Source organism: Elaeis guineensis, chromosome 15, assembly GCF_000442705.2.
Source record: "Elaeis guineensis isolate ETL-2024a chromosome 15, EG11, whole genome shotgun sequence".
NCBI lineage: Eukaryota > Viridiplantae > Streptophyta > Magnoliopsida > Arecales > Arecaceae > Elaeis > Elaeis guineensis.
In genome coordinates, this window is record NC_026007.2 from 62,818,277 (window position 1) to 62,834,963 (window position 16,687).

Here is a 16,687-nt window from a genome sequence, read left to right on the forward strand (position 1 = left end):
CCCCGGAATGTAAATGGAAAAAAGCCTAGCTTGCAATTCATCCGGGATGCAAATTGGTTAGCCTCATCTTCACTCATGTTTAAACAAAAGATAGAGCTCTTATGAAAATTAATCTTCAACACCGAAGCACCTTCAAAGGCCAATAGAATCTCTTAGCCATCAACACATTTGACCAATTCCTGGTGTAGAAGAGTAAAGTGTCATCAGCAAATTGGGGACCCAACATCCCACAAAATCTCTTCTAATAGCCGATACCCTCCAAAAGGCCTCCCTCTCCAACCCGTTTAAGCACCCTTGCTAGAACATCCACCACTAGAATGAAAAGGGCTAGTGCAAGGGGATCACCCCATCTGAGACCTTGTTTGCACCTTATCCACCAGCCAGCGATACTATTTGCTAATAGAGCAATAGATGCCGATGAAATTAAGCTCGAGATTCGGCCAATCCATTTGTTAGGAAAATCCCAAGCTCGCAGAACCTCTATCAAGAAGTTTCAATTTAGATTATCAAAGTCCTTTTCAAAATCTAATTTATACGAGATTTCTTCTTCGTCTCATCTGTTACAATAGACAAACATCTCATGAGTATTCAAAACTTATTCCACAATATTTCTTCCCCTAACAAAAGTAGATTGCATATCCTGAATAAGCAATGAAAGAAAAGAAGTAAGCCATCTAGCAAGTATCTTCGAGATTATTTTATAAAGGCCGTTAAGGAGACTAATAGGCCTATAGTCAGTGTCCACCAGGGAGCCTTCAGCTGATCAAGATCTAACCTCTCAAAGTAGAAGTCATCAAGAAGAACCACCAAGTCATTTCTGATTGTATACCAAAACTTCTAAAAGAACAGGAAACAAAACCCATCCGGCCCAAGGGCTTTGGAGTCATCAAAGGAGAACACAAAATATCTCTGATCTCCTTCAAAGAGAGTTGTTGCTCAAGGGTCTATAAATCCATCAATGATTCATCAAAGCAATAATCCCAATTGAAACCAATCTTAGCAAGCTTGAATATCCAAACTGTAACACCCCACCCCTAAAATCAGACGAGCGTGCTACACTCCACCCTTAAAAAAGGATGAAGGAAATTACTAAAATATAGTTGAGCCGTTATTCTGTTCACATTTAACTCAAAATTTATAACCGGAGCTGCTAACACAAATAATTCAATTAACTTATCATTTCTCAAAATCAATTTAAATTTTCACTCATCAAATTATGCTTTGTACACATAGTTTAAAAGTAAGATACCTTTAACATTTACTGATTTTCATAGCTTAATACATATCATACATTTCAACAGGTTCTTTGTTTACACTTAAATTTAAACTACTTATCATATAATACATCACAAAATTATAATCTTCTCACAAGCTAACATAACCAAAAGCAAATAGGCTCCATCTACTAGCTGGCACAACCAACTACTGCTAATATGAGTGCTGATAATGCAACTTCTATGCTGAGTTAGGATATTCTAAATCTGTCAAAAAAAGAAAAGAACTACATAATGAGATTAAAGTTCTAATAAATGAATAGTCCATCTAACGGTAAAGATACCAAGAAAGTATAGCTTAATACACATATTATCATATATCATGTACTGCTGGAGTAAACTAATATAGCTCCAACACTTTTATATACCAAATAAGAAAAAAATTATGTAAGAGACTGTCTATATGCTGAATAAGGATGAAACCATATAAAAGATCATAGCAAACATAAGCATCTGATTACCGTAATAAACACAAGCATCTGATTATCATTGACTACACCACGGCACACCCTTAAAACCATTAAGCCCCCACGGACATATTATCTCGCCACAGGTATACTCATTCGCCACAGACATATTATTTTGCTACAGACATAGAGTTCCCCACAGACTTATATTTTCGCCACAGACTCATCACCATAGGCTTATAGTTTCACCATAGGCTCATTACCATAGGCTTATACTTTACTGTTGACTAGTCGATAGGACTCATCTACTATCCCATAGGTTGATCACTCTTATGGGCGGTCTGCTAAAAAAAATAAATTCAATAAATCTTATCAAAAAGTTGATGAGTTGATTCAACACAATTTCAAAACAAAAAGGCTAGAATGTCCAAAACAATTCCACATATACATATTTATTCACGAGTAACCTGTCAATAAATAAGATCCTGTGTCTATACTTACATACATATATATATAAGCTATAAAACAATAAAAGACTAACTTTCTTTTCAAAATAAATCTTTTTCATAATAAAAAATAATAAAAATATCATACTTAGATGGAAATCACTCATCTGTTATGGCTGCTATATGATGCTTAATTCATTCAAAACATCCCTTTCAATCTCTTTTCCTTTCTTAAAGTAATGAAACCCAACTGCTATCTACATAAACCTGTCTCTTTCCCACAAACAACACTTCTTTTCCTTCAAAGGAATTTATCATTAATTCTCTCTTTTCCAATTGAATCCCCCTTCAATTTCTCACTGAAAATACCTTCTTTTCCAGCCCTCACTCTCCTCTATCCTTTCTGTCACTCCTATTTCCACTGAAGACTCGGAACAGCTAACAAGAAGAAAAATCAATGGATAACCCCTTTGGAAAGAAAATATGTAAAGAATTACCTTGCTAGGTGTCTAACCCATGAAAAATCAGTAAATAACTTGATTTTCTATCCCTTTATTTATACAAAATAGCTATTGAGTAAGCCCTTAAAAAATACTTTTAAATCCCCAAGTTCTAACAACTCTGCAGAATCTCGCCGCTTAAGCTTTTCCGCAGTTCAGTCGACTAACTTGAGACCGAGTCAGCTCAGATCGCTCTCTATTTTCTGTGACTGAGCCGATCCTTCCTAAAATTGAACCGATCCAGTCCTGCAAATTTCAGAAATTGCTACAAATCATCAATTATACTTCAAAATTTTTACACACACATATATTACTCTAATTATCCTTCAAAATATCACTCATGTTATGCTTAATCCCCATCAAGATTTAACTTTAATGCCATTGCTATTGATCCCATTCCTCAGTTATTTCCCTTCTTAACTGGCAACTATACTTAAGCTTCATTAATGCTAATCCATTAAGGTTCAAATGCTCAAGAAATGCAATGACATATATAAATAAATACTTCATATAAATTCAATTTTCAAATGTTACCACATTCTCGATTCGGAATGTTACACTTCCTCTTCCCTTAAATAAATTTCGTCCTCAAAATTGGTATGTTACAAGGTCAAAATATTAAAATCACAAAGTTCTTATTTAGCCTTGAGTTCCCATATATCCTCTTTATCTAAAAGGAACCTTCAATCCTTTATAACATCCTCTGAATTAGAATTACATCCTCTCAATAAATTTAACCAATTCAAATCATTATGCTTTCGTTACGCACTCTGATTTAATCTATGGAATATTTAGAACTTTGCTTAGTCTTCTTTCTTTTTCTTTCTTTTTTTTTCAACTAAATAACAATTAATCAGGTATACACATTATACTATGATGTATCAATTTAACAACCTAAGATCAAAGATCAACTCCTTTTTATACTTCGATCAAATCTTGTTTGCTGAAATCAGAGATATAATCAGCCATTCGATTATAAATGTCATATCTGACATCCCATTAAGAGTAACCTGTGCCTCCTGTCACCACTCTTGGCTCAGTGCTCGATCTTGCTAGTATAGCACCTGGCCCATAGGTACCAGTCTCCACCTTACTTGCTTGTACATCAGTAATATAATTATCATCCCTGATCTAAAATCTTCGTGAAGCATTTGACTTTGGTGAGAGACCCCTAGCTGAAGCTTTGTTAGGGCAATCCTTCCTTTGATGACCTCTTTGACCACACTTGAAACATCTTCTAGATCCACTTTTACATTCTCTACGATGGAACTTTCCATAAATACCATATTGAGGGACTTGGCTTAGTAAAGTGGTAATTGGACTGGCATTCCTACTAAAATTGCCCTGATTCTCTCTTCTTTCTATCACCCTACTTCCTGTTGATTGTGGTATAACCCTTTATTCTATTTTCCTCTGTTTCGAGTTGGTAAAAGAAAAAGAACCCATGCTCGACTCTACTGATACACTAAAGTTCTGATTAGGCTGTCTAAATACTTCAACCTTCTTTGATGACTGACTTCCCTCTGTACCCAGAAAAAAATTCTACATACTTCTCTTATCCCTTTCCTGCTTACAATTATAAAATTTCTTCTCAATTTTCTTTGCTCTAATAGCTCCTGTAACCAACTCTGCAAAACTACCATAGTTATACATTTTTGTTTTTGCCTTAATCTCAAAGCGTAGTCCATCTTGAAACAATCGATATTTTTTCTTTTTATCCACAACAAATGCTAGAGCAAAGTGGGACAGCTCAACAAACTTGGCTTCATAATCAGTCATTGTCATTCTCTCCTATGTCAAATTGAGAAACTCTCTTCTCTTCTGATCTTGATATCAAGTAATACTGCTGATAAAACTCCCTTCTGAAATCATCCCAAGAGATAACATAACCCTGCGGCTGCCTGTTAACATAGGATTTCCACCAACGTCGAGCCCGACCTTCCAGTTGAAAGGTAGCAATGCTCACCTTCTGTACATCAGTATTTTTCATTAATGCAAATATCCTCTCTAATTTTTGGATCCAATTTTCTATCTCCATTGGGTCTGTAGTATCCAAAAATTTCGTTACCCCCAACTTTCTAGCCCTTTCAAAATTTCTTTTTCTATTTGAACTTTAAAATTGTACATTATGAGCAAAAGTTACGACAGCAACAACAGTTTGAGTAATTATACCTATCAATTTCTATAGTCCAGAAATAGATGCCTGTGCCTATATTGGAGGTGTGGATACTGGTGTAATAAATGGAGAACCATGCACATGCTTATACAACTGTAAATCCTCTACCTCTGCTCTCGGGGTAAAAGATGAGGCATAAGATGATACCCTTTGAGGTTGACCATCCCTATCAATTTTTATTGGTCTATCCTGACCTCAATCTCTACCCCGACCTGGGGGTAGTTGCCCTCCACCAAGTTTTGATCTTATATGCATCATTTTCCTACAAGATGTAATTGACATAATCAAATTTATCAACCTTTAAGATGATCCCAATAATAAGCAAATCTCAAAATAAAATATCTATTATTATTCTCTTAATTTTTTCTCTAAAATACTTTTGTCGATGAAGAATACTATTAGAATAAAATTGAGTCAAATTAAGAACATCTCGAATTGAAATATAAATTTAGAAACAAATCCCGATGAAAAAAGCTCTTAAAAGACATTGAGTCGACTCATTAATCAGTTAGGTTGACTCCAAGACCACTCAACTCATTTTATGTTATTTGCTAAGCAATCGAAGTGAACTAATTATGTAATACATATGCCCAAGTATATCCTTCATAATCCAGCAAATTATCCATCCTCAATAATCATATCCTTAAATTCTGATACTATTTTATTACATCCCTAGCGATCATAATCTTAAGTCTTGATTCCATCCATACCACAATCCTATGTAGTTATAAATCTTTGCTCTGATACCAAATATGTAACACCCCATCCCTAAAATCAGACGAGCGTGCTACATCCCACCTTTAAGAAAAGACAAAGAAAATTACTAAACTATAGTTGAGCTGATAACCTATTCACATTTAACTCAAAATTTATAACTTGAATTGCTAACACAAATAATTTAATTAACTCATCATTTCTCAAAATCAATTCAGGATTTCACTCATCAAACTATGCTTTGTACACATAGTTCAAAAGTAAGATACCTTTAACATTTACTGATTTTCATAGCTTAACATATATCATACATTTCAATAGGTACTTTGTTTACACTTAAATTTAAACTACTTATCATACAATACATCACAAAATTATAATCTTCTCACAGGTTAATATAACCAAAAGCAAATAGGCCCCATCCACTAGCTGGCACAACCAATTCCTGCTAACATGAGTGCTGATAATGCAACTTCTATGCTGAGTTAGGATATTCTAAATCTGTCAAAAAAAAATATCACATAATGAGACTAAAGTCCTAGTGAATGAATAATCCATCTAACAGTGAAGATACCAGAAAAATATAGCTTAACACACATATTATCATATATCATGCACTGCTGGAGTAAACTAATATAGCTCCAATACTTTTATATACCAAACAAGGAAAAAGTTATGTAAAAGACTATCTATATGCTGAATAAGGATGAAACCATGGAAAAGATCATAACAAACATAAGCATCTGATTACCATAACAAACACAAGCATTTGATTACCGTTAACTACACCACAACATACCCTTAAAACCATTAAGCCCCTACGGACACATTATCTCACCACAGGTATACTCATTCACCACAGGCATATTATTTTACCACAAGCTTATATTTTCGCTATAGACTCATCACCATAGGCTTATAGTTTCGTCATAGGCTCATCACCATAGGCTTATACTTTACTGTTGACTAGTCGATAAGACTCATCTAGTATCCCATAGGTTGATCACTCCTATGGATGGTCTGCTAAAAAAATATGTTTAATAAATCTCATCAAAAAGCTAATAAGCTGATACAATACAATTTCAAGATAAAAAAGCTCGGCTGTCCAAAATAGTTTCATTTATACATATTTATTCATGAGTAACCTGTCAATAAAATCATGTCCTGTGTCCATACTTACATAAATATATATAAACTGTAAAACAATAAGAGACTAACTTTCTTTTCAAAATAAATCTTTTTCATAACAAAAAATAATGAAAACACTGCAGTTAGATAGAAATCACTCACCTCTTATGGCTGTTATATGATGCTTAACTCATTGAAAACACTCCTTTTCAATCTCTTTTCCTTTCCTAAAGTAGTGAAACCCGACTGCTATCTACATAAACTTCTCCCTTTTTCGCAAACAGTACTTCTTTTCCTTCAAAAGAATTTATCATTAATTCTCTCTTTCCCAGTTGAATCCCCCTTCAATTTCTCATTGAAAACACCTCCTTTTTCCGGCCTTCACTCTCCTCTATCGTTTCTGTCGCTTTTGTTTCCACTGAAGACTCGAAACAGCTAACAAGATGAAAAATCGATGGACAACCCCTTTGAAAAGAAAATATTTAAAGAATTACCTTGCTAGGTGTCTAACCCATGAAAAGCCAGCAAATTACTTAGTTTTCTATCCCTTTATTTATACAAAATAGCTTCTGAGTAAGTCCTTGAAAAATACTTTTAAATTCCAAAGTTTCAGTAACTTTGCAGAATCCCACCGCTCCAGCTTTCCCGCTGCTTAGTTGACTAACCTGAGACTGAGTCGACTCAGACTTGATCGACTAATCTAAAACTTAATCGACTCACCTGCGTGCCACCATAATTCTTTCTGATATGCTCTCTATTTTCTGTGACTGAGCCGATGCTTCTTAAAATTGAGTCAACCCAGTCTCCCGGATTTCAAAAATTACTATAAATCATCAATTTATACTTCAAAATTTTCAAACACACATATATTATTTTACTTATCCTTCAAAATATCACTCATTTTATACTCAATTCCCACCAAGATTCAACTTTAATGCCATTGCTATTGATCCCATTCCTCAGTCATTTTCCTTCTTAACTGGCATCTATACTAAAGCTTCATTAATGCTAATCCATTAAGGTTCAAATGCTCAAGAAGTGTTATGATATATATAAATAAATATTTCATATAAATTTGATTTTCAAATGTCACCACATTTTCGGTTCAGGATGTTACACAAACAGATTGTTATAGAATAAGCAGAATCTCTTGGCAATCTCCTCTTATGAGATAAGCCCCCCATTCCCAATAGCTAATGAAGAGATAAAGGTTTCTTCGCCTCCTGCTCGACGCCATCTTATGGAAAAATGCAATGTTTTTGTCACATTCTTTTAACCAACTGATCTTAGCATGCTGCCTCCAGGAGATCTCCTCCTTTAGGTACAAGGAATCCCTGAGGACTCGCCTGGTCACCAACTCAGGGGTCGTTAAATCACCAAGCTCCTCGTTCTTGTCAAGAATTTCAATATCATGTAACAGCTTAGACTTAAGATCCCTGTTCACAACCTTCTTCTGCCAGGACCATGATTTTAGCACCGATCGAATGTTTCTAAGGTTGCTTACCCATGCTTGTGCAGAGTTGCCGCTGCCCTTGATGTTCCTCCAACTGCTTGCCACTAAATCCTCAATCTCTGGATCCTCCTATCAACAATTTTCGAATATGAAGATCTTTAATGACCGAAAATTCAATTTGCAATCTAGACCGATAGGCACATGATCAGAGGCTTGACTAGTGAGAGCAATTTGAGTGGAGGCAGGGAAAGGTTCTCCCAAGAATTATCCTTGAAGGTCTCTCAAAATTATCTATCACACGGCCCATAGACCGAGGTCAAGCAAATGCTCTTATTCAGCTAATTCCACCGACAATGAATAGGTGTGCTTGATGGTGTTTTTGATGGTGAATTTTCTGGAGTTCCACCCAATCAATAGGCGCCCAGCAGAACCACAAGCATTCAGACAACTCCAACAGTCAGTTTTAGAGCTGCCAATACAGAAGAGAAAACTAAATGAAGGCATTACAATCTTAGTCTCCTGGAGGATAACAATGTCAAAGCTTGAATCCATGATAAGATCTTTTAAAGCCCTTCATTTCTCAGGGATACTAGTACCCCTCACATTCCAAGAGATAATCAGCATATCAAAACAATCCGAACCACAGACGAAACAGCTAACTCAAGCCTCCCAATCATAGACATCCTGTATTTGTCAACCAATACCCAAGAAGGCCACCAGCAACACAATCGAACAAACTATGGTTGGTGCCAACTGAAAGAGAACCAGCCCCACATGAGAGAACAAACACAGCTCACCCCTTCACGGACAAACACATCCAGCAACAGAGACAACCAACACAATTGCAACACAAATCCAACTATCTACTACCACAGGAAAGCCATAGACAAGGAAGCGAGGTTCAGATAAGAGCAGCAAACATCACTGTCTGAAACACAAACTTTTACATGCAGAAACAAGACCATGCATGAGCCAAGCACCAAACCCTAGCAAAACAGATAGACAGATCCCAAGGAAGCGACGTCAAAAAAGAAAGTTGACTAGCTTCATAGCATATTACCAAGACACAAACAAGACCAAAACAAGTTGCCCAGACCCAAAGTGCATACCACAATACTACACAAAATGTTATACCCTCAACTTAAGATCATAAGTCAGGAATCATGGCAACCACTATATATTTATGAAGAACTCTCTCCACAAGCATGCTATCATGATATCATAAAATAATAGTGGAATAAAATCCAAATAATTTATATTCAACTTTAATTCAAAGAATCAAAGCAAATATCTTACAAAATAAAATTTCATAATTTTCTATCGACTTCAATAAGTCCTAGTCTAAAATAAAGATATCAAATTCTGCTTCTTATTTGCTTTTACATATAGAATCTTCAAGACAAGCTAGTCATCTGGACTTATAAAATTAGTAAAATATAGAGTAATGAGCTAAATAGCTCAGTAAGCAATGTACACTTTAGCTAGATAAATTCAGCAATAATAATATGCTGAAAATAAGCATGCAAGGTGCATCAATTTAAAATATATAATACTAATCAAATAAAATCTATGTAAATTTATTTTCGTTCATAAATCGATTTCTTTCAAAACATCACGTTCATCTCAACAACCATGAATTAAATCAAAATACTACTGCATAAACCCTAATAGCAAGGTATCAAAATACCGATACATAATTTTTAGTAGTAGGATATCAAAATACGAGCGTATAATCTCCACTAGTAGGATATCAAAGTATCAGCATACAACCTCCACTGGCAGGATATCGAAATACCAGTACATAACCCCTATTGATAGGGTATCAAAATATTTGCACACAACCTCCATTGATAGAGTATTAAAGTACCAGCATACTATCCCTAATGGTAGAGTATCAAAGTACTAATATTTAACTCCTAATGGTGGGATTCGATATATAGTCAGACTATAAGTCAAAATTCATTTTAGATCAAACAATGTTTTATATTCCAATTTGAAAAGTCATAAACCAGGCAACATCAAAATCAATTGATATAATCTATAGTAAAATTAATGCGATCGATTATAAATTATTTGACATATTGAAAAATGACATATCAATAATCCAAAGTACACTGCATCGGATTTATAAATCATAAATAATTCAATGTAGAAAATATTTTATAATTTATTGATAAATTTAAAAAAATAAAATATTACTTATCTCATACGTACTTCAACAAATCCATATAATTTTATAATTTTTTTCAAATTATTCAATTTATAGATTATATTACAGTATTCCATTACTGGACATTTTTTTATCGAGACAACTACACTCCTATCATAATTAAATCCAATAATCAAAAAAGATATGAATAATAAAAAAGATATGACTGATAAGAGTCGCACCCTACCATCTGAGTCGGTCCAATCATATTAATTTTATTCGATCGAGAATGATCAAATCAGTAGTATTCAATAAAAATCAAGATAGAAGCCAACACAATGCTTGGCGATCAAAGGTTAGATCAAATAATTTTATCCAATTAAGATTAGATTAAAATACAATTGGCTTCATAGAGATCAAATAGATTCAATTTGATGATATTTAGATTAACTAAGATAGATGCTGGCATACTGTCCAGCAATCACGGATTAAGATCTTTTCACTAAACTCGATCGAAATTATTGAAAGAATATCTTTTACTCGATCAATCTTATAGAGATAAATTTTATAGAAAGAGAAATTTATAGAAAGAAAGTGAAATTTTATAGAGAGAAAATAGAGAGAGAAACAACTTGAGAGAGAGAAAGAGAGAAGAAAGAGGAAAGAGAGAGAAACTTTTCTCTCTTGCTTTTTCTTTTTTTTTTCTTTCTTCTCGATGGTTCTTTGGCAAAACAAGGGAGACTATCCCACCCCTCTCTAGAACATACAAAAAAGAGAGACCCTCATGGCCGGCAATTGCGCAGCTACCCACCCGAGAACAGTCGAGTAGGTGGCCGGCGATGGTGATTGTCTGATGGAAGAAAGCACAAGAAAAACAAAATGTCAGGCTGAAATCCAAAGGAAAAACAAAAGGATTTGAGGCTGGATTGTGGTAGTGAATAGAGGCCATCATCTAGGGCATATAATGGTTCTGCAAGTGGCTGCTACCACCGATGACAATCAAGGGAAACAAGGAAATCAATCTAAGGAAAATGCGATAATACAGGGGATTCAAACAGGGCAGCTTGGTTTCAATCAAATCTCATGATTTTATGACCTAAAAAGATAGGAGAAAGGATTAATTAGAGAAGCAGTTGGTCCTTACCTTCAGTCCGGCAATCGACGACCCAATTTTTTTGGTGGCACAAGGAACGATATATTGATTTTTCGAGAGGAGAAAAAGGCAGCCGATCAACGATGGTTTTGATGGCTACCTCAATGGAAAGGCCAACCAACGGTTTTGTTATAGCCCAAGCCCAAGCCCAAAAAAAAATAAAAAAAAATAAAAACAGGAAAAATCGGGAAGAAGACTCCCGATAGGAGTCTTCTTCTCCGATGAGATCATGGTGATCGGGAGTCCTAGGATCCCTCGGAGTCCTAGGGCTCTTTATAAAAAGGTTCTCCCCTTCCTTAGAAGCCGACCACCGATCCTTTTCCCCTCTCTTCCTCCTTGATTTCCTCAATCGAAGCCGCGGATACTTGTTTCGTTCTCGCCGTGATTGCTCACCGACAGGGTCACCGAAGGCCGAAGTAAGTTTTCCTCCTCTTCCTCTCTTCTTTCTCCTTCTTTCCATGCCTCTGTGCACAACTGCCGGCGACGGATGTCGTCGATTTTTATCGGAGAAGGGACTCCTATTTGGTCTCTTCTTCCCTTTGATTTTCCAACGTCGGCGATCACAATCGACCGTCGGCCTTGCCTCTCCGAACTCGAGAGAGTTTGCCCCCCTCTGCCGTCGGGTTCGTCGTGCCAGTCATGGCCTGAATGGCCGATCAAGGGAGGGGACCTGCCGGTCCCCTATTTCGGCCAGGAAGGAGCCCGAGAAAAGAAAGAAAAGAAAAGAAAAAGAAAAGAAAAGAAAAGAAAAAGAAGAAAAGAAAAGAAAAAGAAGAAAAAAAAAGAGAGAAAAGAAAATAAAAAAAGAGAGAGAAAAAGAAAGGGAGAGAGAAACTTTCTCTCTCTGTTCTCTCTCTTAGATTTTTAGGATTTATGAAATTAAAAAATAATAATAATAATAATAATATAATAATAATAATAATTAAAAAAAATATAAGAAGAGTTTCCATGGATCAATTCGAAAATCTTAGATGCTGTCGTCAAGTTGATCCATGTGGAGACATTGAATTTTAACAAATTTTAATTTTTTTATTCGATGAAATTTTGATCAAAAAATATGATATTTGACGTATCAGGTTCGGAGAAGGATTTTCAAGATTTCTAGAATTTCTAGTTTGAATTTTCTTTTGAGGTAAGTAGTATTTACTTTTATTGAATTTATCTGATAAATTATAAATTCTGAATTAAATAAATTCATGGCATGCTTGTGATTTAAAATATTTATTGAAAATAATTGTTGAAATTATTTATGATTGAAGTTATTTGTTGAAATTATTTATGATTGAAGTTATTGTTGAAAAATTATTATGATAACGTATGATCATAAAGAATGATATGATTGATTTGACTCGAATATTATTTATTTATATTATTTTTGAAAATAATATATGAATTGAAAGATGATATGAATTTGGCAATCTGACTATGTAAAGGACCCCGCCAATAGAGACATATACGTTGGCAATTGATTGTCATGAGGATTTATGTCGCCAGCGAGACCAGCGATATATCGTCAGAGAGACCAGCGACAAATCGTCAGCAAGACCAGCGGTTTCAAAAGATTTGGCTGCCAGATGATTCGCAGCCTACCGCAAGCAGATACGTGGTATTATGACCCTGCCACAGGAAAAATGTGGTCATAGTCATGGTTGGTAAGAAGAACTTAAAAAATCGATGAATTTAAGATGATAAGCATAATTTGAAATTATGATGAATTGAAATTTTATATATGATTGATAATATGATTATGATTTCATGAATTTACATATTGATTTTGTTATTATCAGTAAACCGACATATACAGTATTATTGCCTGATTTATTCAATTAAAGGTATACACTACTTACTGGGCTATTTAGCTCATGATGAGTTTTATATTTTTCTTTACAGATCCAGAAAATTAGCATGATGCGGGATTTCGGTTGGGAGAGCGATTAGAGATGGAGTTAGCTCATTTGATTTAGGATTTTCTCAGAATTGATTCAAGACTTTTATTTTAAGTGTTGACTTTGTCAGACAATTATTTTTCTTTTGGACACTGAGTTTTGATTTATTATTTGAACCAAGGTTTGATTATTAAAAATTAAAAAATTATTTAACTTTATGTGTAAGATATCATGATGAAATGACTTGCATGCTTATGGAAAAAATTTTCTATGAGTATGCGGCAGTTGCCATGACCCTCGATTCACAATCTCGAGTCGGGGGCGTGACAATTAATATGGTATCAAAGTATAAGTAAATAGATAAAGACATGTAGAATAAAATGAGCGAGTGATGGGTAGATATTAGAAAATTTGAGAGGTTAGTTATGATGATTATGATCTGACCTGTCTCAAGTAAGTTTATAACCGTATTAAGGATAAGTTATCATCTCAAATTTGTCATAGGTCAAAATGCCTCCACGACGAATGAAGAATACTCAAGGAGCGGTAGGAGGGACATCAAATCCACTTGGTGATAACACTCTCCAATTGAATAATGGCACATCTCAGCAGGAGGGAAGCCTTGATCCTATCGAAAATACTCCGACAGTACAGGAGGAGCCGAACATGACTCAACTAATGCAAACTTTGATCGGAGTAGTTCAAATATAACAACAGTTATTTCAACAACAACATGCACAGCCACATCAGTATTTTCCACCGACACCTGGACATAGAGAACATCCGATGCAGAGAAACAATATCGTCGAGTTTAAGAAGCTAGCCCCTCCAGCCTTCAAAGGGACCATCGAGCCACTGGAAGCAGATAACTGGATTATGAAAATGGAGAAGGCATTCACCGTGCAAGAATGCCACGATGAAGAGAAGATCCACTACATAGCATATCTGTTATAAGGCGAGGCATACAACTGGTAGCGTATACTTAAACAAAAATATGAACACGATAGGATACCACTCACTTGGGAGAGATTTCGAGATGAATTCTTTGACAAGTACTTCCCTCAAAGGTCAGAATACAGAAAGAGCAGGAGTTCATTCATCTGAAATAGGGGAACAGATCCGTTGCAGAATATGAAGCTAAATTCATGGAGTTAGCCAAGTTTGTTCCAAGATTAGTTGAGATTGAGCAAGACAGAGTGCATAAATTTGAAATGAGACTGAAGACAGAAATTAGAAAACAAGTTGTACCCTATGAGTTAACTACTTATGCCTCAGTTGTGAATAAAGCTCTAATAATTGAGAGGAAAGTTAATGAAGCACATGTGGAGAGAGAACGGAATCAGAAGAAGAGAAATAGGTTTGGTGAAACTCAAGGACGAAATCAGAACTATAAGGATCCAGCAAAGAAGCCAGCAAATGATAAGAATCGTGAGAATGAGGCAGCTAGATGTTCGAGATGTGGCCGAAGAGAGCATGAGTCTTCTAATTGCCCATGAAATACTGGTTCTTGTTTTAGCTGTGGACAGAAAGGACACAAAATTGCAGATTGCCCCCAGATGAATGAAAATAGACCCACACAAACAAAGGATGGAGGTCAAAGGCCGAAAACTCAAGGAAGGATCTATGCACTCACACAACAGGATGCTCAGGCCTCTAATGCTGTGGTGACAGGTATCATTCCTGTATCTGGTGTTTATGCCTCAGTTTTATTTGATTCTGGTGCTACTCACTCCTTTATATCCACTACTTTTATTAGACAATATAATATAGTATGTGAACCTATGAAAACCAAATTATATGTTGAGACACCAGTAGGTGGTATTTTGAGTACCGAAAGTGTGTGCAAGTCATGTAGTATCAGAATAGGAGAAAGAGAATTAGCGACAGATTTGGTGGTCCTAGATATGCATGATTTCGATGTCATTCTAGGAATGGATTGGCTTGCTACTTATCATGCCTCTGTGGATTGTCATGGAAAGAGAGTGAACTTTCAAATACCGGAAGAATTAATATTCAGTTTTGATGGAAGTTCAGGAAACATCCCTCCACGTATTATTTCATTTGTGCAAGCTAGACAGATGCTAAGAAAGGGATGTAGAGGTTACCTGGTATCAATAAAGAATAAAGAATATGATGAATTGAAGTTACAGGATATTTCTATCGTAAATGAATTTTCGGATGTATTCATTGATGATTTAACTGGACTACCATCAGACAGAGAAATTGAATTTACCATTGAGTTGGCACCCAATACTGGTCTGATTTCTAATTCTCCTTACAGAATGGCCCCTATGGAGTTGAAGGAGTTAAAAGATTAATTACAGGATTTGTTGGATAAAGATTTTATAAGGCCTAGTGTATCTCCTTGGGGAGCTCCAGTCTTATTTGTGAAGAAGAAAGATAGTAGTATGAGACTTTGTATCGACTACAGAGAGTTGAATAAGAACACTATCAGAAATGAGTATCTTCTACCTCGAATCGATGATTTGTTTGATCAGCTGCAAGGTGCACAAGTCTTTTCAAAAATTGATCTTCGTTCAAGATATCATCAGTTAAAAATCAAAACAGAGGACATACCAAAGACTGCATTTAGAACTCGTTATGGACATTATGAATTTCTAGTGATGCCATTTGGGTTAACCAATGCTCCAGTGACCTTTATGGATTTAATGAACAGAATATTCAAATCCTATCTCGATAAGTTTATTGTCGTATTTATTGACGATATCTTGATATATTCAAGAAGCAAATTGAAGCATGAAGAACACTTACGGTGTGTACTACAAATATTGAGGAAAGAAAAGCTTTATGCCAAATTTAAGAAGTATGAATTTTGGTTGGACAAAATAGTCTTTTTAGGACACATTGTGTCTAAAGATGGAATTTCTGTGGATCCAACAAAAGTGAAAGCTGTGATGCAGTGGAATAGACCTACAAATATTTTCGAGATCCGAAGCTTTCTAAAAATGGCAGGTTATTACAGACGATTTGTAGAAGGATTCTCCCACATAGCTGCACCTTTGACTCGTCTTACTCAAAAAGGGATTAAATTCGAGTGGACCGAAGATTGTGAACAGAGTTTTCAAGAGTTAAAACAACGATTAGTTTCAGCCCCTATCTTTACTATACTAACAGGAGATGAAGGATTCACAATATATAGTGATGCATCTAAAAAGGGACTCGGCTGTGTATTGATGCAACATGGTAAGGTAGTAGCCTACGCCTCAAGACAATTGAAACCATATGAATAGAATTATCCAACACATGATTTGAAATTAGCTGCAGTAATTTTTGCCCTAAAAATTTGGAGACATCACTTATACGGTGCGCAGCGTGAAGTGTTTACTGATCATAAGAGTTTGAAGTATATTTTTACGCAGAAAGAATTAAACATGAGACAG

At 35.4% G+C, this 16,687-nt stretch overlaps 1 protein-coding gene across 3 annotated transcripts in view; it reads right to left on the reverse strand.

Moving 5' to 3' along the window:
- Positions 1-481: 481 nt before the first annotated feature.
- The window catches only part of LOC105058187 (conserved oligomeric Golgi complex subunit 3), a 48,833-nt gene continuing 32,627 nt past the window's right edge, over positions 482-16,687 (reverse strand). Inside the window, exon 26 of one of the 3 annotated variants that reach the window (XM_073249173.1) lies at positions 482-1,481. The gene's annotated coding sequence lies outside the window, so the exon portion shown is untranslated. Of the gene's footprint in view, positions 1,482-5,716; positions 6,019-7,758; positions 9,085-16,687 lie in introns of those variants that run through there. The other 2 variants (XM_010941035.4, XM_073249174.1) reach the window with 2 other exon arrangements.